The following is a 20,521-nucleotide window of genomic DNA, read 5'->3' on the forward strand; positions in this document are numbered from 1 at the left end:
AAAAAAAAAAAGAGTAGTGCTCAATAAAAGAAGACCATGTCAAGAGAAATCAATACAAACAAGCAAAATAGTAGGAAGTCTGACATGGAAATATGTGTTCAATTTCATCCAGCCTTAGTCTGAGTTTCCTTTAATATTGTAACCAAGATGGCACTGGAACATCGTGTATGTTTTTAATGCAGTTTAATAATTGTTTATCAAAATAAACACTTTGGTCAAAGATAAAAGCATAAAAACACTATGACACAATAATCTGTTAAAACAAACTTGGGGGTTTAGAGGAAGCATAGTTCTTAGAACAGCCTTTGGCTTATATCATTTCCTCTTTAGTAACAAATTGAGAACAACTATACCAACAACTTTGGTATGGTTTGGGTTAAAAAAAAATGTGTTGTAGTTCTTAATCTGACTATACTGAGTGGCCACAGTCTGCAGACTCTAGAGGTAGCTGGGCGAGCTGCTTTTCTAATACAAGGAGATGAGCTGATAGCAAATTAAGCAGGGTCAAGATGAGGAGCTGTATTCCCATCAAATAGACTCCATGACACATAAAAAGCAAATCTCTCTCCTATTAGAATGCAAAAGAGATAAAACATAGGCATATACTGAACCTATAAGCAATGAAAACTTTTCCTTCATCAGCGTCACATGATACATAGGTTTATTTGATAATTTAGGACCTAATATGACCAAAATCATTCCACAAACTGTTCATGGGATAATTCAGGAATAGAAGATTCTTCAGGACGGTCCAGGCTACAACCCTGTGTCTTTCTTCCTAGGAGAAATCATCCCTCAGCCCATCCACCCAAGCCCCATTTGCCTGACACCCATGAGTGTTCATTTCCCCCTGTTCCCTATACTTCTACCACCGTTCACAATGTCATCTCAAAACACAAAACTCTGCCTAAAAATTAACAGGGAAGGCCTATCTTTTGAAGATCAGATTCACGTTACAGGTAATGTTAAAGTGTCTTTGAAAGTGAAAATTGCCCAGTTGTGTCCAACTGTTTGTGACCCCATGGACTTATACATTATACAGTCTGTGAAATTCTCCAGGCCAGAATACTGATTGGGTAGCCTTTCCCTTCTCCAGGGGATCTTTCCAACCCAGGGATTGAACCCAGGTCTCCTGCATTGCAGATGGATTCTTCACCAGCTGAGCCACCAGGGAAGCCTTTTGAGTGAAAATGAGTAAAGAGTAACATGACATGACCAGAGCTGACAGTGACCTATGGTATTCTGATTTCTAAATGCCTGCATGGTGTGTTCATTGGTATAGCTGAGTGACTTTTGCACCAGCATGGATGAAAGAAGAGCTCTTAAGTTAAGTTAAAGATAATGAAGAGTGTAAAATGCTAGGATGAATTGAGTACCTGGAATTCATAATGTCATTAAAAGAACCAAACTAGAAATTCATGACACATCATCAATGGCAAAAGGGCGAGAGAGAAAGATGTGCAAAGGTTCAGGATAAGAATGATCCATTAGAATTATTAAACAGTTAATCCAGTTAGCTAAATAATTCTCAAGTGAAGTAAAATGCAAATCAAATGAAAACAACCTTTTGAAAAGCCAGTGATGTCTGACCCAGTGAGCGCTGGACTTTGAGTTTTTAAAACAGATTCAAGCTTATAAGAATAGAATGCATTATTGAGCTCAGCTTTATTGCATTTCTCAGATATTACTTTTTTTTAAAAAACAAACTGAAAGTTTGTGGCAACCCCACATTTTCAGATGATGGGTAGGAATTTTTTAGCTATATTTTTAAATTAAGGTATGTACATTTTTTTAGACAAAATCCAGTGCATGCTTAATAGACTACAGTATGGTGTAAACATCATTTTCATATGCACTGGGGAACCAAACAAATTTGTGGGACTCACTTTGTTGTGACATTTGCTTTATCATGGTGGTCTGGAACTGAACTGGCAATACTTCTGAGTTATGCTTGTACAGAAACTGTTTCAGGTGAAGAAATTTCATCTAACAAGCTTAATCAGAGCAGAGTTTCAATTACTTTTAAGTGAAAACATGTTAAGTTAAAGAAGGTAGAAAATAGATATATTTTACAAGAGCAGACATCATGTAGCCAGCCAAGAGCTCTGTCAATGAAGACCTAAAATAATGATTCCTGAGGAAAAGTATTAGGGTCAAAATTCAAACCACTTTCAAATATCTTACTATTTAGAAATCTGGTGACAAAAATAACTGGAAAACACCTATTGGTAAAGAATGACTTAGAAACAAAGATGACATGGAGGAAAAGGATGTGTACACTTTAAGTTAAAGGATCTCAATAAATTATATAGGCTTCTTGAACTAAAGCATCATCCTTCCTGATTTACACAGATTGTATGATGTGACTTGGGGATCATATGATAAATTTAATTATTCAAATCCTACAGTTAGTATATATTTGAAGTGGTTCACTATCCTTTGGGCTTGTTTCTTAAAAATGATAACAAACTATTCTCACAATAACAATGGATTCTGTTGTATTTATTCATCAGATGAGAAAATGCATACACAAAATTGAACTCTGATCTACATATTACAAATCCCTGTCTAGCACATAACAAACATGGTCTTGCTGCTGTTAGCTGGAAAATACAAAAATTATTTTGTTTAAAAGCTTTGAACAAAAATTCATTTTAGCATGAATAAACATCTTCCAATTAAAATATAAAAATAACACCAGAAGTGACAGAGGAACTATTCGGTGTTTCCAGTTTATGATTAAAAGCGAAGACAAACAAGGAACAATTATATCACGGAGAAGTTCCTCTCCCAAATGTTAATTTTTAGTAGGTAACGAACGAATTTTTACTTTTTCTATCTTTGGTTATCATTAAAAAAAAACCAATATACCCAATTCTGTCAAAATCTGCAGCAGCAGAAGATTTTTATCCTGACAGAACTCAGCCAAGACTCAGCTTATGATGAAAATTCCCCGTAATTGTAATAGCGTGAGTGACACAGCAGTTATGTTGCATTCCAGCTTCTCAAAGAAGAGAGCTTAAATTATTTAAGGAAAAAAGGTGTTTAGATTAGATTCTTTACTTCAGGGCAAAAATAAAAAAGAAGGTAATCCAGGTATTTGAGGTCTCACATGGGGCTGTTTAGAATCCTATGATAGGCCGCATTTTCTGTATGATTTTTACATCTGGGGCACTCAGAAGTCAGAACAATCTGACAGTTATGGTTAGTGAAAATATTAGATGTTCACCAATAAAACACTACCTCAGCATATTTTTGCTTTCTGGATGTAACCACTTAATAACAGGACTTGAGAAAATGGCACTGTGTGAATCAAACACATAAAAGGACAAATATTCCTTTTATAGAAAGCAAATCTTAAGTAGTGCATTATAATCAACCACTCTGGTAAAAGGCAAAGTATCTAGAATTACCACACCACGGACATAGTATGGTTTATCATATCGTAACGTCCAAACGGGGTAAACAAAGTCAAATGATCAAAGAAGCGTTTTCTCCTCAGTGAGGTAAAAGCCACCGATCTAGAGAGTGTCAGCAAAGATTCCTTGTGGCTTAGCAAAGAAAAGGTGTCAAAGGAGAGCTTATCAAATATAGCCTTTAGTTTTCAACTTCACTTAATTTCATCAGAGACTGGCTTCCTTGATATTATTTTCTTTCAAGAAAAAAAAAAAAAAAACACGGAAAAATTAAATCATGTGAAGTAAAACATCCAGAAGGTTAATTCTAGAGTATTCATTTAAATTTGAAACCACATTTAATTCATTATGAGGATAGTGGTTTTACATTTTCCACATTGATGATCTTAGTAGCCAGGTATGGAGAAACTTCTGCTTCTAAAATTCGTGGTAAGTACACCAGGTGAGACATGGAAAGCAGACAGGGTGAGGCAGTCTTATTCTGACTGTGGTTTACTCAAGAAAATAAATCTTTGTCTCCCAGGGTACCAAGGATGGTCACTGGGAAAAGAAATCCCAGTTCCTGACTCCCTGGGGCAAAGTAACTGGATCGGCAATTCCTTTTCCCACAAGAAAGATGTCAGTTTCCAAGTTGCAGATGAACCATTATATTCCCATGAGACCAGTCATGCAGCATCCTTATCTACCCAGCTTCACAAAGCAAGTCCGATTTTGTCTCTGTGCCACGTTGCATTGGCTTTTCTAAGCATATTTGCTTATCCTGTGTAGGTCGTCCTCAGAAACTAGAACTGTAAAGTCATTATACTTCCAAATGTGAAGCTGCTTAGGGGTGGATTTAATTTAATAGCCGAAAACTCAGTGCAAAACAAACACACTTACAACTGACATTATCAGGGAATCAATCATTAACGCTCTCGACTGCTGTTCCAAGACCCTCAAATTGCCCCAGCTATGATCTGAGAGTTCTCATTGACTCCTTCCCCCGACCTGAACCTCCACATCTAGCCAATCCCACCTGCTGCTGATTATCCCTTTTAAATAGTTGCTGGGTTAATTTCCCCCTCTCCATCCTACTCTCACTGCTGTTATATAGACCTTTATATGTATAATCTCTTGCCTGAGTTAGTTTACTTCCCAACAGGCCTCCCTGCCACAGCCAACACAACGTCTTGCCAAGGTCTTCAAGGCCTCTCACGAATTCCAGACAGCTGGGTGCCCTGTCTGCAGCGTGTGCCCCAGCCCTGTCTGTGCTCCTCGACGCAGCCTTTCCGGCTGTGCTCCAATGACTCTAAAAGCTCCAGTCCTCATACTTGAACTCTAATCTCAATGCCTTTGCCTCCCCTGTCCCCTCTGTCTGGAAAGTGCCTCTAGTGAGGAATTCTGGAAGGGACCCAGAGCAGCACTACTTCCGGGAAACCTTCTGGGTCCCCCAGCCCACCAGGATTTAGGCATTGTTCTTTTCTTTCTCTGAACTTACTTACATGCTGTATTATCGTCATCTGTCCACACACCTATCTCTCCACAAATCTGAGAGTTCCTTAGATTCTGTTACATTCACACACTCTGCACTTAGCACAGGGTCAGGCACTGTGTTTTACATGAATAGTTGAAGCTTAAAATTCTTAAAATTTATCCTAAAATTTCCAGAATACATCTGTATTGGTAATAGCCATATCCAAGGTATGTGCGAGCTCAGTCATGTTCAACTCTTTGCAGCCCCGTGGACTGTAGCCCATCATGCTCCTCTATCCTTGGGATTCTCTAGGCAAGAATACTGGAGCAGGTTGCCACTTCCTTCTCCAGGGGATCTTCCAGACCCAGGGATTGAACCTGCATATCTTGCATCTCCTGCATTGGCAAGTGGATTTTTTACCACTCGCACCATCTGGGAAGCCCAATAGTCCTATTGTGTTGCACTGCGTGTTAGTCGCTCAGTCATGTCTGACTCCTTGCAACCACACGGTCCACAGCCCGCCAGGCTCCTCCATCCATGAGACTCTCCAGGCACAAATGCTGGAGTGGGTTGCCATTTCCTACTCCAACAGTCATATAACATAGACCAAAAAGTCTTCTGAGAAATTAGAACATGTCTACTAGCTGTAAGAGGGGAGAAAGTGGCCAGTTCACATAGGCACTCATTAAAAAAAATACACCTAGTACTGAGAAGGACTAAGTTATACTAGTTCATGATGATTCATTAGATTCACGGACACACACATACTTGCATAGAGCAATAACACTATTCAGTGGCTCAAGCAGTTCTCTAATTCCACCCCCCACTCTGAAAGTATCTGATTGAAAATTATTGACATTTGGAGGAGTACGTTTAGGGTCTCACAGTTGTCAGGGATAAAAACTGAAATATTCATCAGCTTGCTTCCTTCTGCCCCCTCCCCAGTCTCCAGAAATATTTCTACTATCAATAGCATTCAGAAGGCCTACAATGGACAGTTTCTACGACAAGAAAAGCTGCTGGAGGTAAAACAACAAACAACAATGAGAGAATCCATATAACACAAAGAAAGAAACTTTTAAGAAAATTAAATTATAAAAACTAGATGTTTGGTTAAAAAGGGATCCTATGTATCACAATGCTGCTTATCCACACAATGCTGCTATGGAGAGCACTGTAGGTCTTTTCCAAAACAAATATTAAATGCCAAAATGATCATCCTTAGAGTAGAAAGGATGATGTTAATTTGTTTTTAAGAACCAACAAGGAAAGATAAGTAACAAAATTAATTCAAGTATTTTTGCCCGCACTTTGAGCCAATCACTGCAGCTCCAACACCACACAGTCCAAAGTGAGTGAAGTCAATGGTTTCAAGTTAGGGCCAGAAACAGCCTTGGCTGCTCCGTGGCCACCTTTGTGGCTTACTTAGATTTTATTAAAACTCATTTGTTATTAATATGTGTTTTGCTTCCACGCGACTAAAACTAAATAAATCATGGAGAATAAAAAAAAAATCCATGAAAAAAAAAATCTAGAAACTAAATATAAGCCATCTCATTTATACTTATGGAAACCAAAAAAGCATTTTGGCAATAAAAAACATTTTTGTTTTAAGGTGCAGTGCTTTTAAGGTATTATATAATTACTCTTACTGAGAGCATACTTTTTAGCTTTGTCAGATTCTCTGTTGGAATTATAATTCCAGACTGAGCAAAGAATTCTATCAAAACTCTATTATCATATTAAAACACTTGATCATGTGTTCCCTCAAGATTCCCAACTTTCTATTTCTGAGAAGAGAACAGATTTAATGAGATATTTTCAAAGTAGAGCTGGTAAAGGGAGTATTTGTGAAAAGCACTGGCAAAAAGACAATTCATTTGGTAGACACAGAAAAGGCAAATTTTACCACATATACTGGAGCAATGGATATTAAATAATCATCTCTGAATAAACTCTATCAATCAATACGGTCCTTTTGGTCTAAACTGAAGACAATATTATCTAAAGGAAATCTCTAAGGTCAACCAGCAATTAACTGAAAGGTTTTCACTGAAAATCTTATTGACTGCTTTCATATCAGACAGCTTCTTGGTTATTATACTTCATGGACTAAGTAGGTGCCAAGACATTAAACTGTCAATAATCTATTAATACTGGACTGTTCTGTTCACTTTCCCTGAATCTGCAGGCAAAGGTATTCAAGCCTAGGATATGCTGAGAACTAATGCAAATTCACCAATCTGATATGGAAATCATATCTTTATTACCTCCCAGTTTAAGTGCCTAGGAGGATTGATACATTATAAGAAAAATAGATAATAAATGTTTATTCAGATGAGTTAAATTATTTTTTTTAAGAAACTGCTGAAGGAATGGGGAATATGTCTTAGAATCTGACTTTTCTTCTAAGTCATATTTAACAGTTTCTAATTTGAATGTAATAAACACTTTACAAAGAGAAATCAGAAGTTATTTAAAGTGAACCTCATAGGTCCCTGCCACTCAGCATCTGGAAAGCAGTTATACACATTGCGGGGGGCAGGGGGGCAGAATTTTTAATGAATTTAATAGAGAAAAGCACTTTAATTAAATGCTGTCAGAGTGGATTGTATTAATGACTGTACACAGAGGAATTTAAAGCAGCCAAGTTTATTTAGCAAATAGAAGCTGGGCTTTCGAAGCCTGCAAGTATTTATGTTTCTGCCATTGCAGTACATCTAAAAGATGATGATGGTGCCAAATGAAACTGTTGAGTTATTAGATATGATTTTATTTATTGTGCATTATTAAAGTTTTCAAAGGCCTCAGGGGAATTAATTTCATTTTCAAAATGAAATACCGCATCTGATCAGAAAGGGTTAAGAAAAGTGAATACTGTCCCCCAGTTTTTCCTGGGCCCTGGAATTTTGATGCAGCTGAGTGGCTATGGGGACAACCTTCCCTAAGTTCACTGAGCCAGAATTCACATCATTGCATAGTACTGCAAACAAATCAATGACAATATTTCTTCTATGATTTCTTCCTCTGTTTCCCTCCCTACCCAGTGCTTTGCCACTAAACATAATTCACTCTCTTTCACATAGCAATAAGCTGAAAAAATGACCAAAGCTCCTAAAAATCTCCATGAAAATTCGGTTGCCATAACTTTTTAAATGAAAAACATGAGTAGCACAAACTTCTCAAAAGGAAAAGTTATCAAATGTTTGACTTGAGGAAAACAGAGAAAAATGGGTCTTCCTCAGTGTCTTCTACTCAGAGGTTGACCACAGAACAAACCTATTATTAATGATAATATTTTAAAAATAAACAAAGAATATGTGAGCCTTAATGCATGAAAGCTGTAAAAGATTGAAAAGCCGGTCTGGCTGGAAAATACTATGTGTGTGTCAAAATGATTTTCTCTACCGTTTGTAAAAATGTAATTATCCATGATATGCTATTATCCATGATAGGCTACAAGGGTGAGGGATTTCAAGTAAATCCACTGGAAGCTAAGGATTCGCCTTTGGTCTTCATCCCTGACACCACCACGTCTGTGAGATCACAAACCTCTGCCATGATTTACCACATCCTTTTTGCAGTTATATATACTCTTTCGGGCTGTCTTTAGATTTTAATTTAAAACAGGAGAAAGGGGAAGGAGGGAAACGTGAGGACTGGAGCAAAAAACAAAACATAAAATCCAGCACCTATTTCCTTTCAAGAACAGAGTAATGATCACAAATGGAGACTTTCAACTTTCTAAATAAATAACCTAATTTTTAATCCTTCCCCTCTCCCCACCCCCCATCCAAGCTATTTATTAATATCGTATGTTTGATCTGTGTCTTTGTAGTTCTGGAACTTATAAGCAACTCTGCTTTCCCCATCTGTGCCAAGATGTTGCAGACTAGTCTTTGAAATGCTGCAAATGCAGATGAATGTGACATAAAATAAAAACTGATTACAGACACGTCCTACATGTGAGTAATGGCAACACAGAGGACGTTACATGTTCATAGAGTGTACTGGACAATGCTGCTTCAAATATGCAAATACAAGAGACTACTGGAGTACAGAGTGCCATCTCTAGTATATCTGTTTCTAGGAGCTGCAAATAAACTGGTTGATATTTTGCAAGTAAAGTGACAAGAAAACTTCTCCCTTGGTACATCAGTAGTTCTAAAATACAGATATATCAAAGAATCGTCAACTGATAGAACATACTGATGCATTTGATCCAGATTATGTTTTACAAGCAAAAGAATCCGTCAATTTGGTTCTCTCCTTTCATTACTAAGGAAACAACTGTATTAAAGTACTACACACACTGTTTGACTACTTTAGCTCTATCTCTTTGGGAGGCTTTCATTTCACATGAAGCACAAACTCAAATAAGGATTTCTCTCAAAAGTACTCCTAAAATCACACCTACATGGAAATGCTTGACATTTGTCGACCACAATTCCCTGTTTGCTCTTCTAGCACCACACTTATGAGTACACTGTTGACATGAATTGTCAAAAGAGCTGAAATGAGAAAAACTATATTTAAGAAACCATTTGCATGTATATATTGTACTTAAACAGTATATGCTCACTTTGGCACATTCTGTTCATTCAGATCGTAATAGAAATAGGAAGGCCTTTCCATATCCACATATATTTAAGCATTCATATCATAGATTTTTAGCTCCCTAAGTTTAGAGTACTTTAAAAAAATAATTGACTCCTCATTTTGAAGTGCACTGTGAGGGTTCACTTCATCAAATCTAAGAAAGTACTCTGTTAAAATAACTTCCCCTGTTTTCACCCAAATCTGTTGGGTGTTTGGCACCAGGGAATCCCAGACTATGAACTCATTATGTACATGGTTCTGATTCTGCAAAATGAATCTAACCAGATACTCAAGTTAGCCTTTTATACCACATACAGAAGGCAATACAAAGACAAATGCCATGAACATGAAGAAACGGATTTAAACTAAAGGAAAGCATGAAGGGGAAAGAGTAGAAACAACTACTGCTTAAGTATGTAACTATTTTTGATGATTCAGACAGTAAAGAATCTGCAATGCGGGAGACCTAGGTGTGATCCCTGGGTCGAGAAGATGCCATGGAGAAGGGAACGGCTACCCACTCCAGTATCCTTGCCTGGAGAATTCCATGGACAGAGGCTACAGTCCATGGGATCACAGAATCGAACACAGCTGAGGTACTAACACTTACTTTGACACCTGAGTGAACAAGTGAGCTGTAATACCAATCAGCCATTCAGTTCTGGAAACACCTAACCTTTCTTTCATACAATGGGTTTTAGCATATCTTACTTATGAAAAATAAGTACATGGATATCCACAAGGCTTTAAAAAAAAATCTAACTGGAGTCTATTCAGTGTTATGCTGGTAAATATTTAACAACTGGCTCTCTAGAGAAAAAAAGTCCCAAATGAATCATTTGCCAGTTCTTGTAGTGTGAATAATTTGACCAAGGCCAGTTCCATTCTACTAACAATGTAAAAACCAGCTTCCAAAAGTCCTAAAAACATCAATTCCTGCTCACTGTGTAAGCTTACTCCAGTATACCCTGATCTGTTATAGAAAGTGATACTCATACCTCCTAGGCTTTCCAGACTTGGTCACTGGAATTCCTTCACCTGATCCAACTTACCTGTCATTTTCCCAGCCCCAGAGTGATCAGGATGACCTTGATGTGATACACAATTCCCTAAAAGATTCTATGTCAAGAGGTGAAGGGTTATATGATTTGCAGTGAATTCGATCTAGAAATAACTTGTGAGGAAATTGAACTTGTGACCTCAGAACTGTCAAATCTATCTAGTTTTCTTGATCTCCCATTTCTAGGGTTAAACCGAGTAATAATAAAATAAATGAATTTCAGAACTTTGGCAGTTTTCCTTTCATTGAAAGTAAGTTTGTCTATCATTACAAGGGGAAGTTCCAGACTTCAACTTAATAAAAATCAGCAGTAGTTTTCAGCTACATTAGATTTCCACACTAACCAGAAACATCTGAGAAGCCACAGTAGGTAGGTTTGGCTATGATAGTTTAAAACTCAGTGGCTGGCTTTCTCTTGTAATTGTCATAACTATCAATCATAAGAAAATCAACTATATCTCTCTGAGCCCATATAAGGTGTTCATAATTTGTTATTTTGTTGCTAATTTGTTTTTCCAAAATGCACTTAAACCTTCCAGGGGTAATATGTTTTATTTTTTGTTTTTTTTCATTTGCATTAAAATCCTCAAGTGAGGATCAGAAATAGATGAACCAATTTACAGAATCAGTGTTTCAGATGGAGATCACCTAATCCATAATCTAACAGTTTACAAAATAGTAAAAGGAAACTCTAAAGGATAAAACTCCTGTCCAAAGTCACATGATCAGCCTGGTGACTGGAGTCAAGGTCACTTCCAGGCCCTTTTCTTTACTCTATCATCTTTTTTCCCATTTGGTCAAAGGTTCATTGAAAATAGAAATAGAAGGTGGTTTCTTTCTTTACAAGATCCTCTTATTCCTGAAACAGTGAATAGAAAGGCTTGTGTGTGTGCACGCTAAGTTGCTTCAGTTGTGTCTGACCCCTGGTGACCCTATAGACTGTAGCCCTCCAGGCTCCTCTGTCCATGGGATTCTCCAGGCAAGAATACTAGAGTGGGTTGCCATGCCTTCCTCCAAGGGATCTTCCTGACCCAGGGATCAAATTCACATCTCCTACACTGCGAGGCGGGTTCTTTACTAGTGCCACCCAAGAAGACTGAATAGTAAGGCTTATGGATTCTACTAAACCGTAGTCTGAATTCTAGATTAAGGCAAGGCAAAGGGAAAATGAAGTCTGTTTAAAAATGCAATCTATGTGAGTAAAATGGAAAGCTGCTCTATATATGTATGAAATTCTGTTTTATTTACTATTATATACACAGTGCCTAGACCAATACCTGGCACACTGAGGAAGCCCAACCAATATTTGTTGAATAAATAAGTAGCACCCCTGCAGTGGAAGCATATAGCTTTAACCCCTGGACCACAGGGAAGTCCCAGTTTTATCAGTCAATTTTAATCATCTTTACCAAAAGCCAGACTTTGCTAGATGCCTATAAAAGTATAAAGAAAGGTATTCCCTTCTCACAGATGAAATATAAGGAACTTCATTAAAACAATGACACCTCAATGTCCACAAGTGTCTTCATTTAAGTTTATTGCTGTTTTTTACGGATGAGAGAGAAGGCACGATGCATGTGGAAGGCATCAACTTAGGTCTTTTTTGCTTCCCTCAACTTGCTCCACGTTGCTCATATTTAATCAGTTTTCCCCGACACAAAATTTATTAGCTAATGCCCTAAATTCTTTCAGCTTAAAAAAAAAGTGTTTCAGATTACTGAAAAAAAGAAGAGTGGAAAGAAGGAAAGAAGGAAGGAAAGAAGAAAGTAGAGAAGGAGGAAGAAAATAGCCTCACTGAGTTGGCCAATAGAACAATGGCAAGAAGATACACTAACAATTCCATAGCAATAAATTGATCCATTTTTTTAAAGACAACTAAGCTTTATGTTCAAAAATATTATGTTTAGTATCATTTTCCTATCAGAACATCAAGAAAAGGCCAAGGTGCTAAAGGTTTTATAATGTTCCTATCTTTATTTAATTTCAGCAGAAGGAAAAGAATATGACAATGTACATGAGGAGTACCCTGCTGTCCCTAAACCTTTAAAAACAGGCATAAAGAAATGTAATTTATATTAGTGATGTTAGTGGTTTCCGAGCACTGAGCAGTGCAGAAGCTTCCATCAGTGAGAAGTACTGGTCCTGATGTAAGTAACAGAGCTAATCCTGCTTCTTCCCTTTATCCACAGAGTAGCATTGGGCAAAGTGCCTTCTACTCAGTTTTAGGAGCTGAAAAACAAGGGGTCTACCAGTAACCCACAGCAGGACCTGAAGAGATTGTACTGCCTCTTGAAAATGCAATTAGACTATTATTTAAGGAACATAACAATTATGGAAGAGCAAGTTACTCAGGAAAACAGGGTTCTTTGTGCTCCCCGGGACAGGAAAAGTCTGGGAGAAGTGGAACCCAGCTGCCTGACATTTCACTTCCAACCAGTAGCTAACCCTAGATGTTTAATTTGGGAGGTGGTGTGTTGTGAAGTTTTAGTCACTCATAGGGCGAGTTCTGCTCAGCAAAAACACTGGAACAACCCCATTAAGAATGAGAAATAGAAAGCTAATTCCAACTATTAAAACAATAAACCTAACAAATCAGTGACCCTACTTTAAAGCAGTAAATAGATAGACCCAGAACAGATTACTATAAAATTTTAATTCCTATCTGGATCTATAACACAGTGCCTGAAAGCATGGCCATTCAGTTTAAGTGTTAGTTAGGTATTGGATTCCTACTGCTTACATGTCCACAGCACTTTATACTGAACAAGTCACATAAATCTCTTTTGGCATGAGAATTTTATATTAGACTTGTTAATCATGTCTGCTACTATCTACCATGATAGATGCAGGACTACTAAACGGCCTTAACTTTCCAGCCCAAGGACAGACCATTCACAGGTTACCTGCAGATGGTGCGCAGCCAGCTAGCTTTCCATTCCCCATGCTCCTGGAGCTTATTCTAACCACGTGCCCAAAAAAGCTCTTCCTCTAAAATGCAGTGACCTCCAAATTGAGCATTCACATTACTGCTTGGGAATTAACTGTCAGGAAAGTTTGCCTTCATGGGGATAAGGTGGACCAGTCAATTTCTCTCTTATAAGAATCTAAAGTTGTAAATAAGGAGTGGATAACAGAAGCTGGATTTGATAAAAGCATACAGAAAAGTTGTGAAGTAGAGCAGAGGTGGTGGGCAGGCCAAGGCTTTGGGAAGCTTGGAATTACAGTTCAGAGATGCTATGAGTAGTAAGCAGAAGTCATGTGGTAGAGAAAATATCGAGTAAAAGGTAAATAAGATGATAGAAGAAAGAAAACAATGATAGCAGGAAGAAGCTGACAATGGAAGAAGATATGTTATACCCAGGATAGCAAAGGAGAGGGTGCATCCATGAACTACACAAATTCCAAGTCCCAGGTTCAGAGAAACCTACAAATATTCACAGTGCTACAGGTGGATTTTCATCAAGTTCTATCTCCCTCAATTTCTTTTCATATATATCCAATATTTAAGCTGGAATTTCTATGTCATGTTAAAAAAAGACTTTAAGAAACTTTTAAATGTAAAAAGTAGACAAACAACTTGCTGAAATCTCTAAAGAAAGCAAAGCCACAGCTAATGTCAACTGTTCGACATCACCACATGAGAAACCTGTTCACTATACTTTGGAAGAAGCTGAACTGGAGACAGAAATGTCTATGTTTTAGAATAAAGAGTTCATTCTAAATAACCTCCAAATCTTTCTATATTCCCAGTGACAAATTTAAAAGTTTGGATGTGCTGAAAGGCTAACTAGAAACAAAGAGATGAAGAACCTCTCCAAGTTAAACAAATGCCTGCAGGATAACATTGGGTGAATATGGAAAAGGCTAGTGTGGCTCTCGACTGATGGTCAGGGACTCTCAAAGTTTACCCCACTGAGGACTTCCTTATACCCAACTGCTGTAATATTTCCTCTAAAACGGCAAGCATCTCTCTGCACATTTCCTCATGACTCAGGTAGAGTTTCAAACCTCTAGAGCCATATTCACACAGCAGGGTTTGAAGAGGAGCTTGGAACGAATCCAAGACGGGAGAGATTCTAGTAACCTGGTTAAAGAATTTGCAAACATCCTTAATTAATTAATTAGCTTATTTATTTTCTTATACACTGTCCTTCTGAAAGCAAATTCACAAATCAAAATATACCTACAGCTTGGACTTCCTTGGCAGGCCAGTGGTTAAGACTCCGTTTTCATTGCAGGGGGCATGGGTTAGCATGGTGCAGCCAAAAGATTGAAAAAATAAAAAACAAATAAAACCTACAGCTGAGGCAAAAAGGCATGATCAAATTCTCAGTGCTTAATCAGAGACTTCAAGTATCCTTAAACTTTGCAATGAGAGTCACATTCCAAAGCTATCTCAAAAATGCCAGAGAAGCTTAATGAAAAGTGAAAATTTCAGTCACATCAGTTCCTTGACATCACACCAAGGAGCACTGAATATAAAAAAGAAGCTAACAAAACCAGATGTGTTCAGTAGAATGATGGATATACATAAACAGCTTTGCCTAATATCATCCAATAGCAAGTATTTGGGAAAGGCTGGCTGCTGCATGTTTAGCAGTTCTTTCTAGCTCAGAGGAAAAAGTCAAATACCAAAGGTAGACAAATGAAGATTTAAGGTCCCACTTTGAGCAGTTACTAAACTTCTCAAAGCTTCAGTGTCTCACATGTGAAAGTAGATAACCTGCCCCCCACCCCCAACCTTGATGGGGTTTCTATACAGGTTTCTTATCCCTAGCACTATCAACAGTGTAGAACAGATACATCTTTGTTTAGAGGGTAGGGGGAGGTTGCTGTCTGCATTATGGGACACTGGACAGCATCCCTGGCCTCCACCCAGCAGATGCCAGTAGCATCCCCAAGTTATAATAATCAAAAATGTCTCCAGACACTGCCACATATCCATGAGGGAAAAGTCAGCACTGGTTGACATTAGCACAAGGATTCAATAGCTGAGAAAATACTGAGAATCCCCTGAGTGGGCAGCAACCCAGACGAGCCGAGGTATGAGGCTAGAGTCAGCTGTCCTCCACCAGGTCTCACATTCTTACTCAGCGTATGGCATGGAATTTTAAAACAAGGACTTGTCAGGAAACCACATAGCAGCAAACTCAGAATTCCTGAACTTACAAAATAACCCCTGGAAACACTGTGGTGGAAATATAATAAAACAATAAAGCACAAACTACACAGACACGAACAATTTGGCAAATGCTCTCCAATCAGCCCCACTCAGTGACCTAGTCATAACATGAGCAATGTCCTTTCTTCTCTGCTGCATTAAGGAAGAAGTGTGGTCAGAGGGAAGACTGTATGCCACAAGCGCCTGTGTTTTCATTCAGCTGGCGATTCTGGCTGCAGGCAAGGCCCTCCGTCTTTGCTCCAGTTTTTCCAATTGTAAAATAGAGTTGGTAATAATGAATACCCTGGCCTAACTAGTTTTTGATTCTAAGGTGAGGATATCCATTCCCTATAGGGCCTCGGGTTGTAATAACCACTAGGGGGAATATCACTACAACCACAAGAAATAATTTTGTCTCCAATCTTTTGGTGTGAAAAAAAAATTTATTGTGTCTTTTTCATAGAATGTTTTCGTTTGTCATACCATCTCATTTCATCTATTTTGGTCTTTGTGCTATCAATACATGAACTATAAGCATTATGTATGTTAGCATTTCACAACATTTTTCATTATTATTCCCCATAGGACCCTTTTTAGGCATTTTTTCCTAATCATCTCCCCACCGCGTCATGAAATTTTAATACCAGGTATACAGAACATCTCTTTATGTACTATGTCCCTTTGGAGAGCAATAAACAATTGTAAACTGAAGATTTTTATGCACCCCAAGAATCAATTTTTACTCCCCGGGGCAATACTGCCTCCACTGAAGGGCCATAAGTGTAGGTGAATCTAGTTTATAAAGTGTATTCAGAGACTGGAAGGTCACCTTCTAGATAGCAGGATCTTAAATGGGGGTTTCAAAAAAGAATACCAACAAGAAAACTGGAGAAATTAGATAACTCCATATGACATCAAATCTATATCACCTGGAGAGATCTGAATTTCTAAAGAAAAAAAATCTTGACCTCCCAGGACCCCCAAGTCTCTGGGGCTGACTATACCCCTCAATGGCCCCAAGCCCAACTATAACCTAGGTTCATCCCAAAAGGGAAGTTCCATCAAATATGCATTTCAAGGACTCTGAGGTGTTAGAATTAGAAAAATAAATGGCGCACAAGGGCTACTATGGAAGAACCGCAGGGCAAGGCACGTGTGGCTTTAGGACTCTTGGGGCAGGCCGGCCTCACAGGGACGCAGTGATGGGACAGGAGCAGCCTAAATGAACAAAGTGAATTGGATGTGTGTGCATGGCAGACAGAGTGTGAGTGGTGAGGCCTGTGCAGTAGGATAGACTGCTATCCTGTGTGTGCCCAGAATGGAGACCACCAGCTCCAGCCATGTGGCCCACTGGGTCAGATCTCCTAAATTTCTGGATTGTGAAATCTGGATTTCTAAGTGAAATTTCTCAATTTCTAAATGGGGGCTTGAATCTTTAAAAATCTTTCATGGGCTTAAAAAAAGAAACACATCTGCATGCAATATAAGACTACCAATTAGTAAACTATTTGCAAACAAAAGGCAAGAAAAATTTCCTCCCTTCTGGGAGGAAAGAGGCTCTGACTCTAAGGGACTTCACAGAATTCACTGAAGGGGAGGGGCTTATTCCAAGCTTCTTCTTTTATCCAATACATCTGTGGAGCCCTAATTCGACAGATTCCTCTGGTGGGTAATTATGTACAAAGGTCACTACTTCATATCTTTATAATTTAAGAAAAACTGGGGAATAGTGTACCCTAACTACTTAAAGAAATTTAAATGGCACTCTTCCATAACCACAAGTAGGGTGGATTTCTGTGTGCATTTTAATATGCTGCATAATCAGAGACTCTTAATAATCCCTGATTTCACTCATACTTAACAATTTAATAGCAGTGCATTTTCTGCCTAATTAGACAAAATGCAACATCACCTAATACTACCAATGTACAAATTTTTTAATCCCTAAAATGTGTAAGCAATTATGTTTCTCTAAAATTTTAATTGATACAAGGGCACCAGTGAATCTCAATCCTGAGTCCAATGACTTAACTTTTGGACAATCACAGACACTTTTTAGTAGTCTGGAATCTTTCTGAATACAATCTGTCCAAAGCCATAGAAGCTGTGCTAACTTTATTCTCCAGTTTCAAGAGTTCTGTTGTCTAGTTCAAGTTCTCTTCATTTTTCCTATCATGACTGTAATAAATTACAATTTATTACAATTGTAATAAATCAAATTAATCAAATGCTTTCTATTTTGTCACAAAACATGAATGCAGCATTGAAAGCAGTGTCACTGAGAGAGAAATCACACACACACACACACACACCAATGATATATTGAAGAGTTCTACAGTTATGAGATCAAGGTCAATGGCTGAGAAAAAGTCAATGTAGAAAAAATTACCTTATTTGTAAACTCTTTAGTTAAGAGCTGAGTGATAGGAATAACTTTTTATAAAATAAGTGAATTATCTTAGTGACATCAGAAGTTAACGTTAATAGCCACAAAGTGCTTAAAACTGAAGGAAAATTACAGACTGACTCTTTAGCCATTAAATATTGTTAGCACACTCTAGTTCTGATACACTAGCATAAAAGGTAATAAAACTCACAAATAGATTGGCTTTCTGCTTCTAAGATTTACTTTACTCAGACTGGTCAGTTAAAATACAAAATATGATGCTGAACGTCCCTTCTAGCTACCTAAACACAGGGACCTCTAGAGATGAGAATTTCTGGACAGGAAGAGTACAGACAGGAATATGCAGGACCCATCACCCAAATGAAGGGAGATCCTCATTTAATGGAGAACCTTAATTTAAAGGTATTACTTTTCTTATCCCAAACTTCTCCAAATTTTCAACTTTGCCATCATCCTATGATAAAAAAGAAATGCTACTAATGTTTACAATAAATCAATTTTTCACTTCTATTCAGGAAGATCCCCTAAAGGAGGGCATGGCAACCCACTCCAGTGTTCTTGCCTGGAGAATCCCCATGGACAGAGGAGCCTTTTACCTTGCCTGGATTGACTAAGATAGACTCTGAATGAAAAGTCCACACCAAGTGAATGGTTTCCTGAAGCTGGTCATAGGTTCAACACAGAAGTTTGGATCAATTCACATTAAAATGAGAAAAATGAGGGTGATAGTGAGTTTTTCATATGATTAAATGTATACATTTGTAAGATCTTTTGCCTGAGGCTATCCTTTTCATTAAGTTGTTATTTAATGAGTATTTATTGTATAAATATATGAATAATAAATAGGAGTGTCCCTTGAATTTTTTGAATAAATTTATTTTCTAAAATAAAAGGTTGGTAATTATAATGGGCCCAATTTTAATTTCAACTGAATCTCAAAATCTACAAACCACTGCTTCATGTGACTCAGCAAGCTGGAATAATCATCTCTAGGGAGGTGCCCTAGTGTTTGGACAAGGCCCCAAGCAGGAAAGGACAGTGGAGGGAAGGGAGAGGCTGGTCCTGAAAGGTAAGACTTGGGGCTCATCTCTGGGGAATGAGTCACCCACACACTAGTCCAGAGCCAGGAGAACCTGCTCTGCCACTTATTAACCAGGTAGCCCTTGTGACCACCCTTTTCTGCGTGTACTGTGGATATTAGAAGAGGTTTCTGCAGGTGCTTGTAGCTTTGTGAACTCACCAGTCTAATGATCTGGGCAACTCATTCTGTGACTTTGGAAAGTGACCAATGAGAGCACAAGAGCATTGACTGAGATGTCAATATTTGGATGACAAGGGACATAATGGCTCCAGTGGCTTTGGGCTTCTTCCCCAGGCATGTGAGGGTGGAGCAAGGGGAAAGGAGACAGGAAGCCTTAGGCAGAGCATTTCAGAACCGTGTCCTTTACCACCTCTCTTATGCTATCTGATCAAGACACCACACCCCACCCTTCCTTCACCCTCATCTTCCTTCCTTCACACACATGTGCACACATGCACGCACACCTGCCTCAACTGTCCTCTTCTTGCTACACACAAGGAGATTCAGGTGATCCTCTTTCACGGCAGTGGGGATTGAGGGCATTGAGCAGGAGGACAAATCTCACAGTCTACCAAAACACTTTGTGGCACAACTCGAAGGGGAGAAACCACAGGAACCCTCACTGATATTTCTTCCCCAAAGTAACTGATTTTAGATAACAGCAAGGCTCAGTAGCTAAACTCTGTGACTCTCAAAAAGAATATAATTTATCTCAATGAGACTAAAATCTAAGCAAACAAAACATGCAAACCCAATGGAGGTAGATTTCTAAAAGACAGGAAACCAAAGATAGCAGGAACTCACCTAAAAATACTAAGAATCTATCACAACTTCTCTCTTAGGTTCAGCTGAGTTCAGTGGTATTCCCTAGCTCATGTGGATATTTCTCTCAGCCTAATGAAACGTTTCTTGAGGAATTTTGAATCAATTCATTGGCTATTTCAGAGTTTTTTTCCTTTAGAAAGTGCACTGAAGGAAACTATGATTTCTAATTAGGAGATTTAATTCTCCACCAGTGCTCTGGCTTCACAATCCTACAAGTATCAATAAAATACTCCCAGAAAGTGTGAAATGTTATTCGATCAGTCATGTCCGACTCTTTGTGACCCCATGGAATGTAGCCCACAAGGCTCCTCTGTCCACGGAATTCTCCAGGCAAGAATACTGGAATAGGGAGCCATGCCATTCTCCAGGGGATCTTCCCAACCTGGGGATCCAACTCGGGTCTCTGGCATTGCAGGCAGATTCTTTACTGTCTGAGTCAGAGTAGCTGCCTTTGGATTTGACTTCTCAGTCACAGGTGTGTTTGTATCTGTGTGTGTGTGTGTGTGTGTGTGTGTGTGT

General features: G+C 38.4%; 1 protein-coding gene across 4 annotated transcripts in view; it reads right to left on the reverse strand.

The window, feature by feature from the left end:
- Nucleotides 1-20,521, reverse strand: part of SATB2 (SATB homeobox 2) — a 205,993-nt gene that overhangs the window by 10,648 nt on the left and 174,824 nt on the right. The gene's annotated exons all lie outside the window — the stretch shown is intronic.

The sequence above is a fragment of the Bison bison genome, unplaced genomic scaffold, assembly GCF_000754665.1.
Source record: "Bison bison bison isolate TAMUID 2011002044 unplaced genomic scaffold, Bison_UMD1.0 scf7180017864471, whole genome shotgun sequence".
Lineage (NCBI taxonomy): Eukaryota > Metazoa > Chordata > Mammalia > Artiodactyla > Bovidae > Bison > Bison bison.